Below are 23,464 nucleotides of genomic sequence, written 5' to 3' on the forward strand. Positions count from 1 at the left end.
GCAGACATGGTCTAAATACAATTTGCCCCACAGGGGGAGATCTTTTTCTAAGGGGTTGCTCCTCACCTCTAAAAAACAAAAAAAACAAAAATAAAAAAAAATATTATTTCTGGTGCCTAAAGGTTTCTGCCCCCCCGGGGGCAAATAAGCCAAATAACAATAGGTCGCTATGCCCCCGGAGGGGGCAGAAATGGCCTCCAATAAATTTGCCCTCCCATGGATCTTCCTTTGCCTAAGAGGTCGCTCCCCATGCATCAAATTGGAGCAAATAAAAGATCCCCGGTGCCTAGTGGTTTCTGCCCCCCTTGGGGGCAGATTGGCCTAACAAAAATCAGCCGATCTGGCGCCTAGAGGCTTCTGCATCCCCTGGGGGCAAATCTGCTGAATAACAATAGGCCGATCTGCCCCCAGGGGGGCAGAAATGTCCTAAAATAAATTCACCCCCCTTCTTGGAGGTTCTGGTTCAGGGTTTTGTCTCCAGGAAGTGTCTGAGCTTGTAGGGGCAGAACCCCTGTTTAAATACCCAAATGTGCCTTTGAATTGGGGGAGACTTCAATCAATCAATCAATCAATCAATCATAGTATTTATAAAGCGCGCTATGTACCCGTCAGGGTTTCGAGGCTCTGAGAGGGGGGGGGGGAGCACTGCTGATTTAGCAGTCGAAGAGCCAGGTCTTGAGGAGCCTTCTGAATGCGAGGAGGTCCTGGGTCTGGCGAAGAGATGTGGGGAGAGAGTTCCAGGTCTTGGCGGCGAGGAAGGAGAAGGATCTGCCGCCGGATGTCTTGCGCTGGATTCGGGGTACGATGGCGAGGGCGAGGTTGGCGGATCGGAGTTGACGTGTTGGAGTGTAGAAGTTCAGTCTGGTGTTGAGGTAGGAGGGTCCGGTGTTGTGAAGTGCCTTGTGAGCGTGGGTCAGGAGTTTAAAGGTGATCCTCTTGTCTACCGGGAGCCAGTGGAGTTCCTTTAGGTGAGGGGAGATGTGATTTCGGCGGGGTATGTCGAGGATCAGTCGGGCGGAGGCATTTTGGATGCGTTGGAGTCGTTTGATGTCTTTGGTTGGGATGCCTGTGTAGAGTGCGTTGCCGTAGTCAAGTCTGCTGCTGACGAGGGCCTGGGTCACCGTCTTTCTGGTTTCTGTTGGAATCCACTTGAAGATTCTGCGGAGCATTCGAAGGGTGTTGAAACAGGAGGAGGAGACGGCGCTGACCTGTTTGGACATGGTGAGGGCGGAGTCCAGGATGAAGCCGAGGTTTCATGCGTGGCTGGCAGGGGTGGGCGGGGGTCCGAGGACGGAGGGCCACCATGAGTCGTTCCAGGCCGAGGGAGTGCGCCCGAGGATGAGGACTTCCGTCTTGTCGGAGTTGAGTTTCAGGCGACTGTTGTTCATCCAATCGGCGATGGATTTTAGTCCCTCGTGGAGGTTTGTTTTGGCGGTGAGCGGGTCTTTGGTCAGGGAGAGGACGAGCTGGGTGTCGTCGGCGTAAGAGATGATACTGAGATGATGTTGGCGGGCCAGTTGAGCGAGGGGGGCCATGTAGTCGTTGAACAACGTAGGGCTGAGGGAGGATCCTTGGGGGACGCCGCAGATGAGGTTGGTGGCTTTGGAGCGGAAAGGGGAGAGACGGACTCTCTGCGTTCTGTCGGAGAGGAAGGATGAGATCCAGTGGAGGGCTTTGTCTTGGATGCCGGCTTCCTGGAGGCGGGTCAGTAGGGTGCGGTGGCAGACGGTGTCAAAGGCGGCTGATAGGTCGAGGAGGATGAGGGCTGAGGTTTCGCCGTTGTCCATTTGATGTCTGATGTCATCTGTGGCGGCGAGGAGAGCAGTCTCAGTGCTGTGGTTTCGTCTGAATCCGGATTGTGAGGGGTCCAGGATGGAATTGTCTTCGAGGAAGTGGGTGAGCTGAGTGTTGACGATCTTCTCGATGACTTTCGCTGGAAAAGGGAGGAGAGAGATCGGACTGAAGTTTTTGAGATCGTTGGGGTCGGCCTTGGGTTTTTTGAGGAGGGGTTGGATTTCTGCGTGTTTCCAGCTGTCCGGAAAGGTGGCAGAAGTGAAGGAGAGGTTGATGATCTTGCGGAGTTCGGGGGCGATGGTGGCGTTGGCTGAGTTGAAAACGTGATGGGGGCAGGGGTCCGTGGGGGAGCCTGAGTGGATGGTGTTCATGGTTGTTATGGTTTCTGCCTCGTCCACGTGGGTCCAGGCGGTGAGGCGGCAGTCGCGGGAGGAGACGTCGGGGGTGGGGTCTGGCGGTGGACCGGTGTTGAAGCTGTCATGGATGGTAGCGATTTTCTGGTGGAAGAAGGTGGAGAGGTCGTCGCAGAGTTTCTGGGAGGGCGGGATGTCGTTGGAGTTGGCTTTTGGATTGGAGAGTTCCTTCACGATGCCGAAGAGTTCTTTGCAGTCGTGGGCGTTGTTGTTGATGCGTTCAGTGAAGTGGGCGCGCTTGGCGATGCGGATCCGTTGGTGGTGTTCGCAGTTGGCGTTTTTGAGGGCGACGAGGTTGTCGGGTGTGCGTTCTTGGATCCATTTCTTTTTGAGCTTCTGGCAGATGCTTTTGGAGGTGGTTAGATCGTCTGTGAACCAGGCTGGTTTTTTCTTTCCTTGGATGGCGGTGGGTTTCTTGAGAGGGGCAAGGGTGTTGGCGCAGTCGAGGATCCATTGATGGAGGTTGATGGCGGCTGTGCTCGGGTCGGTTGCGTCGGGTGGAAGGTTGTTGATGAGGGTGCTGGTCAGTTGGTCTTGGGTGACTTTGCCCCAGCGGCGGTGGGGAGGTAGCTGGATGCGGTGTTGCTCTGTGGTTTTCTTATAGTTGAAATGGACGCAGTGATGGTCGGTCCAGTGGAGTTCGGAGGTGTGGCTGAAGGAAACATGGTTGCTTGAGGTGAAGAGGGGGTCAAGGGTGTGTCCGGCGATGTGGGTGGGCGTGTTGACTAGCTGGCGGAGTCCGAGGTTGAGGAGGTTGGAGGTCAGTGATGCGGTGTTGACGTCGTTGGCATTTTCCAGATGGTAGTTCAGATCTCCCAGGAGGATGTAATCCAGGGAAGCGAGGGCGTGGGTGCTTGCAAGGTCGGCGATGGTGTCGCTGAAGGGGGCTCTTGGTCCTGGAGGGCGGTATATGAGGGTTCCTCTGAGGGTCGTGTTGGGGTCCGTGTGGATCTGGAAGTGGAGGTGTTTGGCTGTCCTGAGGGTGTCGTCCGAGTGGGTGTGGATTTTGAGGGTAGCTTTGTGAGCGATGGCTATTCCGCCGCCGATTCCGTTGGTTCGATCTCTTCTGGTGATTTTGTAGCCGTCCGGTATGGCGATGGCGATGTCCGGAGACGAGGAGTCGTTCCACCAGGTTTCGGTCAGGAAAGCCACGTCAGGAGCAGTGGTGTCGAGCAAATCCCAGAGCTCGATGGCGTGTTTTCGTGCGGAGCGGGTGTTGATGAGGATGCAGTTCAGGTGGTTGGGGTTGAATGTTTCAGTAGTTGGATTGGTCGTTCTGATGCAGGAGAAGTTGCAGGTACGGCAGGAAAAAGGTCCTTCAGTGTGCTTCGGGGATGCCTGGCAGCATTCAGTGGAGGGGCCGGGATTGAAGGCGCGGAGTTCGTTGATCGAGTAGCGGATGCGGGGGGCACGAGGGCCAGGGGGTGTGGCGCTGGGCGCGGTCCAGGCGCGGACGGGCGCAGACGGGCTTGCCTCTGGCGCGCCAGCGGCGTGGACGCGCAGCGCCAGCCATTAAGAAGGGAGGGGGGAGGGAGGAGCAGCTGGGAGGTGGGAGACGGGAGGGAGCGGCAAATGGGGGCGCGAGGGGGGCGGGCCGCAGGGAGGCAGCGGCAGGGAACGGGGAGCGCACAAGGGGCAAAAAACACTGAAAACGAGCAAAACTACAAGCAGTTACAATGAGAAAATACAATCAGAAATACAATCAGAAATACAATAATGGCACAATACAGGATCGGGGAGACAGCAATCAGGGGGGCACAAAGGGGGCAGAAGCGCCGGCGGCGAGGCGCTGAAAAACGAAAAAGCCAAAAAACACTTACAGGACGGCGGAAGCGGCACACGGGTCAAGTGAGCCCAATAGCCACCAGGGATGAGGCGCAGGAGGATGCCTGCGGGTGGAGGAGGGCCTCGAACACGCAAACGGCAGCGTGCTCGTGGGACAGAGGCAGAAGGCAGCAGGTTGGTGCTGCGGTCGTGGGGGGCGAGCTCAGGACCTGAAACAGAGTGGCTTAGAGGTGCACAAGGTCCCCTTTCAGTTCCATCCTGTCTGCGAGAGTCCCAGTAGGGGGTGTGGCAGTCCTTTGTGTGAGGGCAGGCTACTGTCCTTTGACAAGTAAGTGTCAGGCCCTCCACCCTCCCAGCCCAGGAAGACCCATTCAGTATGCAGATGTATACAAGTGAGGCTGAGCATCCTATGTTTGGGGTTTGTCTGAGTGAATGCACAAGGGAGCTGTAAACTGAACCTAGCCAGACGTGGATTGTAAGGCACAGAAGGATTTAAGTGTAGAGAAATGCTCACTTTCTAAAAGTGGCATTTCTAAAATAGTAATATAAAATCCAACTTCACCAGTCAGCAGGATTTTGTATTAACATTCTGGCAATACTAAATATGATCTTCCTACTCTTTTCTGATCAGCAGCTACCACTCAAACAGTATATGGGGGTAGCCCTAATGTTAGCCAATGAAAGGAGCAGGCCTCTCAGCAAGACAAAACAAATTTAGGAGTTTTACACTACCAGGACATGTAAACTACACAGGTACATGTCCTGTCTTTTGTCTACACAGCACCCTGACCTATGGATTACCTAGGGTCTACCTTAGGGGTGACTTATATATGGGAAAGGGGACATTTTAGGCTTGGCAAGTATTTTTAAATGCCAAGTCGAATTGGCAGTGAAACTGCACACATAGGCCTTGCAATGGCAGGCCTGAGACATGGTTAAGGGGCTACTTAAGTGGGTGGCACGAGCAGTGCTGCAGGCCCACTAGTAGCATTTAATCTACAGACCCTGGGCATATATAGTACACTTTACTAGGGACTTATAAGTAAATTAAATAAGCCAGTTGGGTATTATCCAATGTCATCATGTTTAAGGGAGAGAGCATATGCACGTTAGCACTGGTTAGCAGTGGTAAAGTGCGCAGAGTCCTAAAACCTGCAAAAACAGTGTCCAAAAAGTGGAGTGAGGCAGGCAAAACGTGAGGGGGAACCACCCTAAGGCTGTCAGGTTTAACAATTATGTTTTCTGTTAACTCTCCTTTCCTCTTCCTTGCCTGGTTTGTGGTACATCATCTACCTGAGCCTATCAGAGGACCTTTTGTTCTGCTTGATGCTGCTGAAATGTGCAATCTATTTCAATTATACTCAATTCCTGTGACCCTATTTTCAAGGATTTACTATACCTCAATGACATTGCTGGAATTGGCACAAGGATAACCACCTTATCCTCTGAAGAATTTGTATCTGATAATCTTTCGCCCATATTCTGTCAAGCTTCACGTTTGTTTGCTCAACATATAGCTCATTGGTTTTGTAGAAATAGGTGTCTCTCTTAAATGTATGTATTTCCATCCGTCTCATTTCTATATCTTTTGTCTTAAATACCATCCAGTGTTTAACTCTTCTTTTTTTGATAAATTTTACTTTGAATCTATTGATTAGTTTGCTTATTCCATTGGCAAGAACTGAAATAATTTTAGAAAGTTCCCCAATAATAAGCAAACCTAAACCAAAGCAGAACATATTTAGTAGAGCTTACCATCAATGCACTAACATTGCACTGGTCTCACACAGTATCATTTCACATGAGCTGAAGAACCCTTCATACATTTTTGTGCTTTGTGATATTTGATACTTATAGTGCATTAATCATTTATGTCTTTAAAGGTACTCACTCAGAAGAGGTAAATGTTGTTCTAAGTTAAATAGTGGGGGTCTTGCAATGTACTTTTAGTTAAAACATAAATTTGTGATGCAACTTCCTGTGAAAATCTTAAAGTGAAATCACTTTCTCATGTTAGATGTGCAATGTCCACAAATATCATATTTTGAATCTCTTCCATGCCGTGGCCAAGAGATGCAAAAGCCAAGAAAATAAATTGCAATATTATATTTGCTGGCACCAGATAAAGGACACTCGCTTTCTCACATTTCCACATATAGCTAGTCTTTTACACTCCAATTGAAATGTTTACCAATAAATGTCTTGTGTCATGGGCTCTTATTTTTTTAACCTCTCTTGCATCGATCCTTTCTTCCCAGCTTTCTTTCTTGCCACACACTTCAGTTACCATGGCATTTTCTTTCATCCATTGAACCTACACTTCACCCTCTCAAAAGGCGGGACCACAGCCCTTTATGAGTGCAGTGTGACAGGGCATGAAATCTGATGAAAGTCTTTTCAGTGGAATACATCGCTATTGCTCCCTGCATACATTCATTTTCAATGCAGTTCTTGTGTACTGCAATCATGTTGGCCAGAGGAAAATATAAGCTTGTCTTATAATGTACTACTGAATTCCTGGACCCAATGAGAATTCAAGTACCTCATCAAGTACAAATTGCACTCTGTTGTTGGTCATGCTGTTTTCCAGTACCCTTTCACAAGGTACCTTGTAAGTTAAAAAAGTTATCACTGCTCCTGTTCTCACTGTACTCCCTCATTGAGCTGTCTCCTACTTAGAATTAGTTTTTATTGGTGGGGATAGGAAATAAAGATTTAGGGCCTAATTACGACCCTGACAGCTGGCAGTAAGCTGGTGGTAACACCGCCAACAGGCTGGTGGTATTCTGCCAGCTATTATGACCATGGCGCAATAGCCACGATCATACCGCCGGCCCCTCCACTACAATCCCCAGGTCAGCAGTGCAAGAACCGATGCCCTGGGGATTATGAGTCCCCGACCGGCAGCCTGGCCATGGCGGTAAACACTGACATGGAAAGGCTGGCGTTAAGGGGGAATTAGGGTGCCCTTGGTGACCCCTGCACTGCCCATGCAGTTGGCATGGGCAGTGCAGGGGCCCCCAGGCATAGCCCCATCACGCATTTCACTTCCCGAATTTCAGGCAGTGAAATGCACGATGGGTGATACTGCACCCGCTGCACATCAACATTGCCGCTGGCTCCATTACGAGCCGGCAGCAATGTTAATGTGACTTTTCTACTGGGAAAAAGGTAGAAAGCAGAAAGGTCCAAGTAGGGAGCCAGAAATACCGCCAGCACTGGTAGTATACTGGCGCCCACAGCTTTGGCGGTCTTCTGTGAGGACCGCCGAAGTTGTAATGTGGGCCTTAATGATTTTAATCCTATATAGTTCATAGAAACATCTAGCTTTATGAAGTATTCCTTATTTTTACATAAATTAGCATAGTGCCATATGGGCTTGCAAGACACACTTTAGGGGTTACTTATGGATATATAAAACAGGCTTTTCCCACATTGTAAAGGCACTCTTCCCTGCTATATGTCATTTCAGTGCATTTAAATTGTAGTCCAGCCAGAGTACAGAGGTCCTCCTGGCAGACTTTTACATCTGGCAAATTATGTGATTAGCTTAAATGTGCACTGCAGTCCAGTCATGCCATTAAGCTTCCATGCTTAGATGTATGTTCTATCACATTTTTAATGGTATTCCAGGACACATAAATAGACCAATTAGGTAGAATCAGTTTTACCAGTTCTATTCAAAGGCAAGAGCGCAAACTTTGTGGCACTGATTAGGGCACAAAATTTGAATGCCAGCAAAAATGGCTCTACAAATGGTGAAAAATCTGGAGAGACCCTGCAGAAAAGACAAATTTGTTATGGCGGTGACAAGAAATGTACACAGGTCACATTTCAGCATTGATACATGTTTGACAAAATAATAGACATTTATGATTGCAAAACTAACTGGCAGTTATGATATCACAATAAATGTGCATATTATGGGTGTTTCATATGTTTGTATACCAACAGTAGAGAGTCTCGCAACTTCGCATTGATGTGCTCAATCTTGCGTCAGTTTCTTAAACCACAAAACCCTTTCAGACACAAATATATCTGAGTAAACCCACATCATTTACATGAGGCCAATTGCACACTAACATTTAGCAACTCCTCCAGGAATTCTAATCATTTTGCGTATGAACTTGATAGATGGAGTTGATGCATCAGAAGCAAGCATATTGATATTTTTGTGTAACATTTGGTCCTTCATACCTTCAGATCCAAGAGATTTATGAGTTAAATATTGAGCAACAAAAAAGATTCTTCAAAGAGAGTTATTTTGTTCACTATGGATATAGTCATACCTAAGTAGTCCTTTCAAAGAAGTTATGAAAATCATTAATGAGTGCACAGTTGATGAAGTAGCAGCAGGTATGCTCGATGTTTCTATTTCATCTTTTAGAATTTACTCTGTACCACGATCACCTTGAGTGGGAAAACACAATTTCTTTCAGGCATCAGGATCACACTTGGTTTAACATGGCTGAAATGTCTGTAAATTGAAAAGTGATATATTTTAAGCCACATAGTTAAATCAGAACCTGTTTACATATCATAGTTTTATTAAAGATGTTTCCTTGTTTGAGCTGAGACACTGACATCGACAATCAATGAACTTAATGAGGTTTACAACTACTTTCTTGTGCACACACAATCAACAAGAGTCAGGTTACTTTTGAATGTGAAAATCTCTGATAAGAACAATGAAGCACATGAGGGGCGTTTTCAAAAGCTACACATTGTATTAGTTTATTATATTTTGGAAACATCCACAGTGCAAGTTTAATGAAACACACAGTAAGATATCCACACTCTTGGGAAAAAATAAAATATTGGCAACATTTTCCCAAATGCAAATCCATTTTGTGTCCTATTTTAGAATGAGTATCTGTATGTGAAAAGCTGAATACAAAGTGAATATGGGGCTTAACGAAGAATACTATATCAAGTGAAAATGAAAAGTCACTAACAGCTGTACATTTAATTTCAAAAGAATACAATAGTAATTAAGATTTCAAGCTATTGAAATAAAATCATGGTTTGACAGAAGGAGTGTCCAGAACTGGTACCTACTACAGTGACATGCATTTTGGATAAATAAACTGAATAACACTTAGCAAAAAGTATGAACCAGAAACATGACCTGCCATGGTATTTTTGAACTTCAATAGAACTACATGTATTTCCATAATATAAAAGGATATTGAGGTAACAGTTTACATGAGTGGAAAAAGATTATGAGGATCATAGCCACAGATAATGCATGTTAAGACTGGGGTGATCACCTGAATGATGTTAATTAGTTAACATTATGAAACATATCGAGCAGATGATATTACATTCTGCTTGAAATTCATCAGTTTGGGCATCATATAATTAATATTGTTTGGAGAAATGTAGTGAAGAAAAAATTACCTTATAAATTACCAAAGCAGATATGGATGTTTTTATAAGGAGGGAAGAGTTCTGAAAAAGACAGCAATTCCATCCAAAATGCAATGTCTGAAAATCATGTTTCATACTATAAGGTTAATAGTTATGGAATGCAATTTTGTTTTGTTTAATGAATTACGTTTTTAACATGCAAATTAAAATGTTTAAGTGGATTTAAGTGGCAATTCAAGATGATATACATTTGTGCAGAAGTGCATGCAAAATACTCTATCTTTGAATCTTACAATTTATTATTTAAGATTAACAGTCCAGTATTAAACGAGGGCAACATCCATTTTGCTGCTTTATTACACATTTAAATAAATAGCAAATCATGGAGATACAAATAGCGTCTGCTTGAGAGTGCAGACAGAAGAATCCGATTAAAGCAAAAGTAAACAAAGTTATGGCGTCTGTGTCTAAAATCTTGAATAAAAGGGGCTACCAGCATAAAGAGCTTTTCAGTCCTGAAAATGACCCTTTAATGATTTGGGTCTTTACACAGGGTTGAAACGTTGACTATATTAAATGTGGATTAAATATACAAGGTGACTTCAAGACACCTGGAATAAAGGGGTCTTCTTGAAGTTCATTTTTTCTTATGCTTTTTAACCACATTCTGCATATATTGTATATAACACTCTGGCACTTTAACTATCACATTACTGACTTTCACTGCGCCGTTATTTTAGGAACACCTATTTTGAAATGTTTAAATTCTGGATAAGAGAAATAAATAAGAGAAACAACTAATCTAAGGATATTATACCTAGATAAAAAGGAGTCTAGGCATATTCTTCCCCCGAGTGATGAAGTTTGTAATAATTATTTAACTTTCTAGCTCTAAGGGTTATTTGGGTTTGCCTCATTTTGTAGAACAGTATTAAATGTGGGCAGCATCCAATTTGCTGCTTTATTACGCATTTGAATAAATAGCAAATCATGAGTCCGGGCCATAGTCTACTCCTTTTATGTGAAAAGCTCCAATTATGTGGGAAAAGAATGATGATGTAGAAAATAATTATGTGATTGAGGAGAGGAAGGTAGGTGATGTGAAATATAATGAACATATTACTGACAAAGGGAGAGGACAAAAAAAGAGTGACTATATAGGCATTTTGCAGAGAAGAGAAGATTACTCAACAGTAAGTCAACTTAATTACACCAATGTGGGCAACGCATTTTATTGGTATCAGATTCAAAGGTGTTGTCTATTATCCCATTTCTGATAGGGTTTGTAGTTTTCATGTCAATGATCCCTTTGTTTCTTTTTCTGTATATCAAGAGGATAAATTATGATTTGTGACATCAACGTTGTTTCTACCTTTCTGTGTCATTTAAAATGTTTTCTTGTGAGGCTGGGGGAGGCTGGAACTGTCAGTTGCTACTACAATTGTTAGGATATTCTTGAAATGTAAGCTGTTGTTTCTGCTAAGTGACTTCACACAATATTATAATTGACTAATTGCAAGCAATATATGAATACATTCTCATACTTGTACCAGGGTTATTTAGTTGGAAAAAATGCTCTGGAATTGGACCCCTCCTGGGCTATACAGTAGACACTTTGAGCTCAATATGCCTGGGTAGTTTGTTAACCTGTAGCCTCAACTATGCTCTATGTTTCATCAACTAAGATGCTTCACCCTGAAGTGTACTCTCAGAGTAACGTCAGTGACCTATCACCTATTTGCTGTGGTGGACAGGTTCTGTGTGGACAGTGCTCTTGCCAGAGAATACATCCAGCAATATTTTCTGTAAGTATACAAGGTCACTGAGAATATGTCCTGAAGATATGAGCAACATCCCAAAGAAATACATTTAAACATACTTTGCCTATTTTGATAACTATTATTTATATTTTTGACCCAGGTATCCCAATAGTATGCCAAACATACTACCCAGTCATGTGCAGTTCCAAAGGAACACAGCTTGCACTCTACTTACAGATCATGGTCAACGTCATAAGAGTCAAAGTTTACCTTTTCATAAATTCTTGCTTTATTATTGATTGGTGATTAATTTACCATTACATTTTCATCATGGCCATTGTGACTTTAACTTTGATGCAATGACCCTTGGCAATATTTTGTTTTACAGCCAATGCTTCTCATTCTTCACAGTGTGCCTTTCTTAAATATAAATATCATATTTTTATCATTAAATATTTATTGTAATTGTTTTACTTGCTAGACTATTTAAAAAAAAACATTTAAGATTGCTTCTTAGTTTGTATTGATATTCCCCATTCAATTGTATCTTTTGATGAAACCGGGTAGTCTTGAAAGTTCTATTTTTTGGTCTGTTTTAATGTTTGTTGTAAAGTTCCTTGGTGTGCACTCAACCTACACGCTCTATCTTGAAGGTGTAACAGGTCTTTTTCACAAGATACAACACATGTGCAATGGTTATCCTCATTGAAACCTGTGGATACCTGTGAACAGCACTTTATGTTTTTGTCAAACAACCCAGCTTCTCACACTAACTAATTTGTTTTTTCTAGTCAAATATCTCATATATCTTCATCACTGTCAACCCACTTGGGTGCTCCAAAAAGATAGACCATAGAGAGAAAGATTACAAAATCAGGTATGGCAACTACCTAGAATGCTGGGCTCCATTTCATAGAGCCAACTACAGTTTTACTGTGATTGTAGATAATATCATTGGGGAAAATATAGAAGTCTTATATTTTTATGTCATTCGTATTTGTTTACTGTTGATTGAAAGCGCCGATAAAGGAATTTTGAAGTGTGCCTGTTTTTTCCAAGCAAAGTACAGACAAAAATTTGTATATGCCTTTACTGACTTCAGTAGTATTCACTGTGGTTGTAGGACACTTTATTGAGAACTAGAGAGTCAGAAAGTCCGTCACCAAGAATTGCTCCTTCTCTGGATCTGTGACTTGAGCTTGGAACTCTGTTTGACTCCACATCAGAATTCAACCCTCCATACTTCCATGAAGCAGCTAAACACACATCTTCCTGTCTATTTGTGGACTACCATGAAGAACCCCTTTAAAAAATGACTAAAGAGTGCTGCATTGATTAATGGTTATCTATTTATGTTGGGCTATTCAAATTAGGAATATCATTGCTGTAAAAAAACTGGGTTGTTTTTTGTGAAGTACACATGTCCTTCTCAAGTAATAAGTCCCATATTGCTTTTAATTGGAACTAAGTCCCCCATTGTAGCATTTGAATGTCTCAGGGTACCAAAGTAGAGCAGTTCAAGGCTTACTAAGAAGGGATGATGTGGTTGAATATACCCAGTTCGGTGGTATGCAAGTACAACATCTAATAAATCATTGTCCAGTCCAGTTTACTTTTAAAAATAAAAATAACTTTTGTTTCACACACACTACTAATAGTTATGTTTTAGACCTTACAGCCTTAGGGAGGTCATCGTCCAAGCTTTTTGTCTGCCTCCCTCCACTTTTCTGGCACTGTTTTTCTGGTTTTAGGACTCTGCGCAATTTACCACTGCTAACCAGTGCTAAAGTGCATATGCTCTCTCCCTTAAACATAGTAACATTGGTTCATACCTAATTGGCATATTTGATCCACTTTTAAGTCCCTAGTAAAGTGCACTACATGTGCCCAGGGCCTGTAGATTGGATGCTGTTTGTGGGCCTGCAGCACTGGTTGTGGCACCCACATGCGTAGCCCCTTAACCATGTCTCGGTCAAGCCTTTGTGATGCCTGGGTGTGCAGTTTCACTGCCACTTCGAGTTGCTAATCCTTATACTCCCCTTTTTCTACATATGTCACCCCTAAGGTAGACCCTAGGTAACCCATCGGGCAGGGTGCTATGCAGTTAAAAGGCAGGACATGTACATATGTGGTATATATGTCCTGGTAGTGGTAAACTCCTAAATTGGTTTGCCACTACTGTGAGGCCTGTTCCTTTTATAGGATAGCATTAGGGCTACCCTCATATAATGTTTGAGTGGTAGATGCTGATGAGAAAGGGGTAACCATATTTAGTATGACCAGAATTGTAATACAAAATCCTGATTATTAGTGAAGTTGGATTTTATATTGCTATTTTAGAAATGCCACTTTCAGAAAGTGAGCATTTCTCTGCACTTACAATCCATCTGTGCCTTACATACTGTCTCCAATCCACATCTGGGCTGAGCTGGTTGACAGCTCCCTTGTGCATTTCACCCACGCAACCACAAACACAGGAAACTCACTCAACCCTGAACTCATCTGCATACTGAATGGGTATTTCTAGGCTGGGAGGGTGGAGGGCCTGACATTTACATTTCAAAAGCTAGTGGCCTGCCCTCACACAATGGACTGCCAAACCCCCTACTGGGACCCTGGCAGATAGACCTGTACTGAAAGGGGACTTTGTGCACTTCAAAACCACTCTTTGAAGTCTCCCCCACTTCAAAGGCATTTTGGGGTATTTAAACTTTATCCCTGACCCCACCAAATCAAACACTTCTGGATCTGCAACCTGTCAAGAGGAACTGCCTGACTACTCAAAGGACTAATCTGGACTGCTTTGCTGTAAAGGACTGCTGAACTGCTGTTGCCCTGTTGCCCTGCTGCCCTGCTGCCCTCTGCTTTGCTGAGAAGTGCTCTCCAAGGGCTTGGATTGAGCTTGCCTCCAGTTATCTTAAGTCTCAGGGCCAAAAATAATTAATCTCTTCAAGGAACTCCTAGTGTGCCAAAAATTGACACACATCTTTCCGGAAACAGCGCACATCCTGGCTTGCAGCGAGAAAATCGCCGCACAGCCGAATTGGAACTACGCAGCCTGACTTCCTGAGAGAAGATCAAGATAGCGCCTGCGTTGCAACCAGAAATTTGACGCACAGCCCTACCAGATTGATCCACAGCCGAGCCAGAACGATGCAGCTCGACTTTCTGAGTGAAGAATGCAGCGTCTGCCTTGCGACACAAAATTCACCTACCGGATCAACACAACACCTGTGACTTTGTCCCACACACCCAGGATTTTCCCACACCGTCTCTGTGTGTCAAAAGATCCCCCCATCGCAGTGAGAAACCAAGACTGCGCATGGGAAATCAATGCAAAGCCTCTTACAGCGTTGAAAGAAATGACGCATCGTCTATGCTGTGCCGGAAAATCCAACGCACACATTATTTTTCCACACATCTCCTCCTCTGGGGTCTTCGTGCGTGGTCATTTTGACGCAAACCAGGTACTTTATGCAAACAAGAGACAACTATTGATTGATGACTCTTTTTAACCCTGCAAAAGTGATATCTCAACTTGTGCTCATTGAATCTTTATCAATATGACTTTAATTTAACCAGATCAATATCTTATATTTCTATACACATGTGTGGTGTATTTTTGTGGTGTTTTCACTCTGTTATTGCATGATTTATTGCACAAATACTTTACACATTGCTATCTAAGTTAAGCCCGACTGTTATGCCAAGCTACCAGAGGGTGAGCACAGGATAATTTGGATTGTGCGTGACTTACCCTGACTGGGATTGGGGTCCCTATTTGTACAAGGGTGCATACCTCTGCCAACTAGAGACCCCATTTGTAACAACATTCAGTTACCAAAATGAACAATCAAGTAGATGGAAATAGCTTTGTTGACACCATCATATAATGTTATTACCCTAGTGGGTCTTGAGAGCTATAACCATACTATCCACCACCTATACTAGGTGAAGCATCACAATATGATGGGGTATCATTGTCAATAAGGCAAGTTTACTGGCCTGTTCAGGCTGTCACAACATCAGTAAAAACATTCATGTGATTATTTTTCAATATTGCAACACCATGGAAACCAGTACGGTTGGATCAGCAAGCAATAAAAGTTTTACCCAACACTTGAACTCAAGGAAAGTAGTAGTAATATCCACTACCATTCATAATACTGGGAAACCTTGCATTGTTAAGAATTTTCAGTTGTCAATAAAGCATGACAGTAAATAACAAGTATCTTAGAGCCTTTCATTTACTTTTATTGGACTGCTAGTGCCGTCATAAGACAAGCTTATAGAAGTTTCACACTCCAGAGCCTTTGTGCTAAAACATAAGCTCCAATACTGCTTTGGGCTGCAGCAAAGGGCTCCCAGGGGTATAAATACAATTCCCAGTGAGTCTTAGGCGTAACTTCTCAGGCAACCTCAGAGGTGAGGAGATGGTGCACTCCTTGTAACTCCCAAGCACATTTTAGGATTCAAAGGAGAAGAGGGCATACTGCCTGGCATGCCTGCGCACAATTCACCCAGATGCATTGTGCTAAATGCAGGTCATGATAACATTCACTTTAGTTGAACATCTGTAGCATGCACCATTGTTGGTGCACACAGTGCTGTATATCTCTGGACATGAGTTTCAGGATATGTGTCCTTCTTCAGTAGAGAGTAACAACTTAAATTTGGGGCTGCCAAGGCTGTTCACAGTCTTCTCAGGTTTCAGCACCACTCTCAGAGTGCAGGTGCATTCCAGAGATCATCAACTCAGCAATTCAACAGGGAGCAATCACAAAAGAGGGAAGGGGGCACTCTACCTGGTATACCATCCCACAATTATCCCAGATGCATAGTGGTAAATGCAGTGTATGATAACCATATGCTTAGTGGACAGTCTTTAGTATTTACCATTGGTGGTGCAGCTAGTTCTTTGCATCTCTAGACATGTTTTCAGGATATTAGTCCTTGCCTAATAGCAAGTAACAACTTACATGTTTCTGTAACACTCCCAGAGCACAGGTAGATCCCATAGCTCATCAGCTCTATTGTTACTTGCTGCCCAGACATGGCCATGGGAGCAGACAGCACGCTCGGTCCTGCGATTGCTTTGGTCCTCTGGAATGGGGTCCTTGGGATCATTTTCTTATGCACAGCACCTGCGGGGATAAATGGCTAAGGGCAAAACATCTCAGCAAGGGGCCCCACACACAACCCTCCCCATTAAAAGTGAATTAATGTTATTGCGCTGATAACTGAGTTTTTTGGGCCGCTCTGGAGAAATTTGTAAACATATGACAGAATATTATGTGCTTTTTTCTTAAATGTAGCTAACATTACCCCCACAACACTGATTGTAAAGTTTCTGGGATCACTTTGCTCCTAGTGGCTAGTCTGAGCCACCAGGAGGATTTCCTGGCCTTTAACAGGTGTTTTTTGTAGGGAGCTTGATTTCAGTGTTCCAGTACCAGACCTGTCCTCTGTCTTCACTACTGAGGCTCACTCCTTTTTAAGGGCAGTCTCCACAGCCCATGCACATCCAGCAAGCTGAACACTTTCTGCTAAACTCCCCAGACCTCATGGCCTCCTGGACATTTTGCAGAACATCAGTTAGCTTGCAGCAAAGTCAGGGCCAGTCTTCAGCCCCATTGGAATACTATAGGGTCCTACAGCAGATTCATTCCCCCAACTCTTCATTACAGGCCATAAGGGGGCTGGCACCACTGGCCCATGAGAAGCCCATTCTATTCCTGGGGGTCAGCTGGAGTCAAACTCCCAAAGTTCATCTTTGCACTGGGATTAGGTGGCTTCTCTTTACAGATGGGCATTCTTTCGTCATTGTCACTCTCAGATCTATTGTCTTCTTATTTTTTTCTCCCTTGTTTAGGGGTTTTTAAATAACTGTGGAAATTCCTAGAAGCCAGACACCCATGGTCAACCTATGATGCCACAATTGTATCTAAAACCTCCTTTACATAATTCTTGGGCAATCCATTATGGTGACTTCAAGTTGTTTGTGGCAAGAGCTTCCCAGGGAGCCTTATCTCTGCCCATATCTAACACAGCTGCCTGATCTCTTCCCACTGAAATGTCAAAGAAAAGCCTCTTCTTGTTGGCTTTGGTGCTCCAGTTCTCATTCTTGGTTTCTCTCAGCATGTGCTGTCCCAGTCCAAGTGTGGTGTGAGTAGATATTTACCAAATGCAGAAGTCCTCCCCATCCTTTCCTTTTCTAGGAACTGGGTCAACTATAAGACAGTGTGTAACCTTCAGAACTTTTTCTAGAGCATTACTTTAGCCTTTTAACCACAAGCTGCTATTTATTTTCCATTACAATCAGTATTACATTATCCTCAAACGTTTTAATCTATTCCTTTTCTAGCATGTCTTACAGATTTGATTAGTAAAAAGTAAAGTTCCTTTTCACACTATATTTTGGTGCTTTGACCTGCAGTTTGATAAATCCTTTCTGAGCCAAAGTTATTGGAAGTCATAAAAAGGTAATAGTGTACAAACTTTGCTCATGTGCATCCATTCATTCTCAGATGTGATGTTTATATTTCTTGTGTCAGAATGCATTGTTGCTTATGGGTATTTTTCTTGGGTAGCGGTGAAAGTTAAATGAGTTTTTGTTCTGTCTTTTTTTCCACGTATGGATTTTAGGGTAGAAGCAGGAGGCAGCTTAGTGCGGAAGAGATGGAAGCCCACAGAGATGTAGAAGAGCAGGGAAGAAGTCCAGAATAAAGGAATAAGGTAAATCACTCAGGCCCAACATGAGTGTCATCTTCAATCAAAAGACATGAAGCCAAGCCATCAAGCAAAGCTTGGGCAAGGTATTTACAAATACCATACCCCAGAGGGCTGCCATGAAACATGACTGACTAGACAACTCATTTGAAATGTCACAAGATCTTAAATTGTTGTTTCCATTCTTGGGAAGATTATAATCCTGAGAGATTCCACTGCAATGTTTATCCCCTACTAAAGGTATCTGACTCAATTAAGGAAGGTTGGCTTATTAGTGTGGCAGAGGTAGAGTCATACTGAGGAACAAGGCTGCAAGGTTTATCAGGCCAGTTAAATGGGATATCAGTATGGGGTATAGGGTAATGACAAGAGGTTGAGCAGGTCACTACACCAGAATAGTACTTACCTGCAAGGACGTACTCCAGCAGAGGTCACGGTGGGTCCGGCCCAGGTCAAGTTGCTACTGGTCAGCTGGTCACTCCACGATAAAGAACTTTTGTACATGTTGTGTCCATGTAGCCACAAAGAAGATCAGCCGGTTGAGGCTTGGAGTCTACTTCCCAGGCCCTCGGGTCTCCACAGAAGTCACACACAGCAAGTCAGTCCTTTTCTGTTCTTCTGCAGGTCCAGATGTATTTTAGTGAGCTGTGTGTGGGGTACTAAGGACATTCATTTCCAGTTTTGCACCACATCCTGTTTGTCACGTTCCAAACTATCATATAGTGCACTATTCTGAGCATTACCATCTGCCTTTGGAGGGCTCAGTGGTGTGTTTAAGAAAATGAGTAGTCCCTTACTCAATCACACCAAACTGTGCATAGTATGTGGTGCAGTACATGGGCTTGAGCGGCAAGGGTACTGAGCCCCCCCTTTGATTTTGGATTATATGTCTCTCTGCTGCTGTTGGCCCTACTCCTTTTCCCCAACTGGTCTGGCTTAAGTGGCCATTACATGCATTGTGGGGCACAAGGTGAACATCTTTGCCGTGCATCTGAGTGTTTCTCCTGACATCAACTCCACTGCAGCGCACTCTGCTGCAACATCAGCGATGATAATTGGCAAAATGGATACGTCACAACCTAAGCTTCAGTTCAAGTCATGGAGGACCTCCAAGCTTCCTCATGAGGGAGCAGCTGCAATCAAGTCAGAGCAGAAGACTGCAAGGACAGAGATTGGCAGGGAATTGCACCAAATGCTGACTGTAATGCAACATAGTATCCCAAAGATAAATGGCAAGATTTGCACACTGACCTTTAGGGGAGACCAGATGTCGGAACACTTGGATTAGCATGCAGAGAGCTTGGACATGGTAGAGAGGTGTGTCTCTGAGTCAGAGAATGAACAAGCTACCACATCATCCTCTCAGAAGCAGATGGAGAAGGGGTTCTTGACTTTGCAGGCCAAAGCAGAGGATTTGAAGGCCCGGCATTGGAGGAGCAATCTTCACATCGTGGGTTTGGCCGAGTCCACCTTGTAGGAAAGTACCATCTTGCCTGACATGTTACCCCCATATTTCACTGTATATATGTTGTTTTAGTCTATGTGTCACTGGGACCCTAAAAGTTCCCAAAAAGTTTGAAAAAGGGTTTTTTTTTCGGTTCTTTAAAAAGTCCTGAAACTTTTTCTCCCTTCTCACTGTCTCTAAACCTTCTTCTATCATGTCTGATGTAGGAACTTCTCTTAAAATGGTCAATACAACTTATGACAATTTCAACTTTAAGAGCCTAAGGAATCTCTGCATTGATAGAGGTTTAGTGATAGGAAAGAATCCTTCAAGAGAATTTCTATTTAACCTGCTCATTGAGAATGATAAGTCCCTAGCTGGCACTTCAACTGCAAAGTTAGTAGAGAGCTCACGCTCTGACTCAGGGGAACCCGTTGAGGGAGGTGTAGAGGGTTCTATTCCAAATCTGCCCCTCAGCAGACCTCAGAGCAATGCTGGTAGTAATAGGAGCTCCCATCATAGTAGGTATGTTTTTATTCCTGGAGGCCAGGTTGTTAGAGTCCAAGCTGTTAGGGACAGATCTCTCTCTGTTGGTTCCAATTTATCCTCAGTATCCAAGCATTCCCAACCCAACCCACCCTGAAGACAACATGTTAGAAAGGGAGCTCAAAAAGTTTAGAGTGGAAGAGACCAGGCTGAAGCTTAAACAGCAAACAGCTGGCTCTAGACAGGGAATCCCTAGGCCTGGAGAAGGAGAGACAGAGATTGGGGTTTGGAACCCTTGGTGGCAGCAGCAGTATTCTTGATAGTAATCCTCTGAGAGAGCATGATTCCAGGAATCTGCACAAGATAGTTCCCCCTTACAAGGAGGGGGATGACACTAACAAGTGGTTTGCTGCACTTGAGAGGGCATGTATGGTACAGGGGGTCCCTCAAAGGCAGTGGGCTGCTATATTGTGGCTATTTTTCAATGGAAAGGGTAGGGATAGGCTCCTTACTGTTAGAGAAAGTGATGCTAACAATTTTGCAGTTTTGAAGGATGCACTCTTGGATGGATTTGGCCTAACCACTGAACAATACAGGATTAAGTTCAGAGACACCAGAAAAGAGTCCTCACAAGACTGGATAGACTTTGTAGACTGTTCAGTGAAGGCCTTGGAGGGGTGGTTACATGGCAGTAAAGTTTCTGACTATGAAAGCCTGTATAATCTTATTCTGAGAGAGCATATTCTGAATAACTGTGTGTCTGACTTGTTACACCAAAATCTAGTGGACTCAAATCTGACCTCTCCCCAAGAATTGGGAAAGAAGGCAGACAAATGGGTCAGAACAAGAGTGAACAGAAAAGTTCATACAGGGGGTGACAAGGATGGCAAGAAGAAGGATGGCAAGTCTTCTGACAAGGGTGGGGACAAATCAAAAAATGAGTCTTCATCAGGCCCACAAAAATCCTCTGGTGGGGGTGGTGGGTTCAAATCCTCTTCAAATCAAGTAAAAAAGCCTTGGTGTTATTTATGTAAAGTAAAAGGCCATTGGACAAGGACAACTGATGCCAGTTGTCCAAAGAAAAACACCAAACCTCCCACTACCACAACCCCTACTGAAAGCTCTAGTGCCCCTAGTAATAGCAGTGGTGGTGGGAGCAAACCTACTAATAGCCAATCCAAGGGAGCAGCTGGGCTCACTTTTGGTAATTTAGTTGGTGTTGGTCTTGTTAGGCAGACCACAGAGGCTGTGTTAGTCTCTGAGGGTGCCATTGATTTGGCCACCTTGGTTGCTTGTCCCCTTAATATGGATAAGTACAAGCAACTTCCCCTAATCAATGGTGTTGAGGTTCAGGCCTACAGGGACACAGGTGCCAGTGTTACCATGATGATAGAGAAACTGGTACACCCTGAACAGCACCTACTTGGTCACCAGTACCAAGTGACAGACGCTCATAACAAAACTCTTAGCCACGCCATGGCTGTTGTGAATCTCAACTGGGGGGGGGGAGTTACTGGTCCAAAGAAAGTTGTGGTTGCTTCGGATTTACCTGTAGACTGTCTACTAGGAAATGATTTAGAGACATCAGCATGGGCAGAAGTGGAGTTGGAGGCTCATGCAGCAATGCTGGGCATTCCTGGGCATATTTTTGCTTTGACAAGGGATCAGGCCAAAAAGCAAAAAGGACAGGGTGACTTGGATCCTGGAACAATGGACCAAGTGCTCCCTAAAGCTAGGGGTAGCAAGGGTAAATCCCTACCCAGTATCCCTCCCTCTACAGATGATTCTCCTTCTGAGGAAGAAGAATTTCCTCCCTGTGCAGAACCTTCACCAGAGGAGCTGGCAGCAGACACTGCTGAGCTTTTGGGTGGAGGGGGGCCTGCCAGGGAAGAGCTGAGTGTGGCACATCAATCCTATCCCACATTAGAGGGTCTCAGACAGCAAGCTGTCAAGCAGCAAAATGGGGATGTCAGTGACTCACATAGTGTTTACTGGGAGGACAACCTCTTGTACACTGAGGCAAGGGACCCAAAACCTGGAGCAGCAGGGAGATTGGTCATTCCCCTGCAGTACAGAGAGTTCCTCCTAACTCTGGCACATGACATTCCTTTGGCTGGGCATTTGGGCCAGATTAAAACACGGGAAAGGCTTGTCCCCCTGTTTCACTGGCCTAGGATGTCAGAGGACACAAAAGATTTTTGTAAGTCTTGCGTGACCTGCCAAGCCAGTGGCAAGACTGGTAGCACACCAAAGGCTCCCCTTATTCTACTACCTGTGGTTGGGGTCCCTTCTGAAAGGGTAGGGGTTGACATCGTTGGCCCCCTTGACCCTCCTACTGCTTCAGGCAATAGGTTTATCTTGGTGGTAGTGGACCATGCCACAAGAGATCCTGAAGCAATTCCTCTAAGCACCTGCAGTGGCAAAAGCCATCCTGGGAATCTTTTCCAGGGCGGGTTTTCCAAAAGAGGTTGTATCAGACAGGGGTAGCAACTTTATGTCTGCATACTTGAAGGCTATGTGGAAGGAATGTGGTGTAACATACAAATTCACCACACCTTATCATCCACAAACAAATGGACTGGTAGAGAAGTTTAATAAAACTCTCAAAGGAATGATAATGGGACTCCCTGAAAAACTCAGGAGGAGATGGGATGTCCTGTTACCTTGCCTCCTTTTTGCTTACAGGGAGGTACCCCAGAAAGGAGTGGGCTTCAGCCCCTTTGAACTCCTATTTGGGCACCCTGTAAGAGGCCCACTAACAGTTATGAAGGAGATTTGGGAACAACCTTTAAAAGCTCCGAAACAGGATATAGTGGACTATGTACTTGGCCTAAGATCCAGAATGGCCGAGTAAATGAAAATGGCCAGTAAAAACCTTCAGGCCAGCCAAGAGCTCCAGAAGCAATGGCATGACCAGAAGGCTGTTCTGGTTCAGTACCAACCAGGACAGAAGGTGTGGGTATTGGAGCCTGTGGCCCCAAGAGAACTCCAAGACAAATGGAGTGGACCCCACCTCATTGTTGAAAAAAAGGGTGAGGTCACCTACTTGGTTGACCTAGGCACTGCCAGGAGTCCCCTTAGGGTGATTCATGTCAACCGGCCTAAAACCCTACTATGACAGGGCTGATCTCACCCTGCTCATGGCAACAGATGAAGGACAGGAAGAAGAGAGTGACCCCCTCCCTGATCTCTTCTCTTCCACTGAAGATGATGCTTTAGTGGAAGGTGTAGTTTTGGCAGACTGTCTTACTGCAGAGCAGAAAGACAACTGCATAAATCTCCTTGGACAGTTTTCTGAACTCATTTCAACTGTGCCAGGCACCACATCTTGGTGTGAACACACAATTGATACTGGAGACAGCTTGCCTGTCAAAAGTAAAATCTATAGGCAGCCTGACCATGTCAGGGACTGCACAAAGCAAGAAGTTCAGAAAATGCTTGATCTAGGAGTGGTTGAATATTCTGAAAGCCCATGGGCCTCTCCTGTGGTGCTTGTACCAAAGCCTCACTCAAAAGATGGAAAAAGGGAGATGAGGTTTTGCATAGATTACAGAGGTCTCAACCAGGTAACAAAAACTGATGCTCACCCTATACCCAGGGCAGATGAGCTCATAGATACACTGGCATCTGCCAAGTATCTAAGCACCTTTGATTTGACTGCAGGGTACTGGCAGATCAAATTG

Source organism: Pleurodeles waltl, chromosome 1_2 (genome assembly GCF_031143425.1).
Source record: "Pleurodeles waltl isolate 20211129_DDA chromosome 1_2, aPleWal1.hap1.20221129, whole genome shotgun sequence".
NCBI classification, from domain to species: Eukaryota; Metazoa; Chordata; class Amphibia; order Caudata; family Salamandridae; genus Pleurodeles; species Pleurodeles waltl.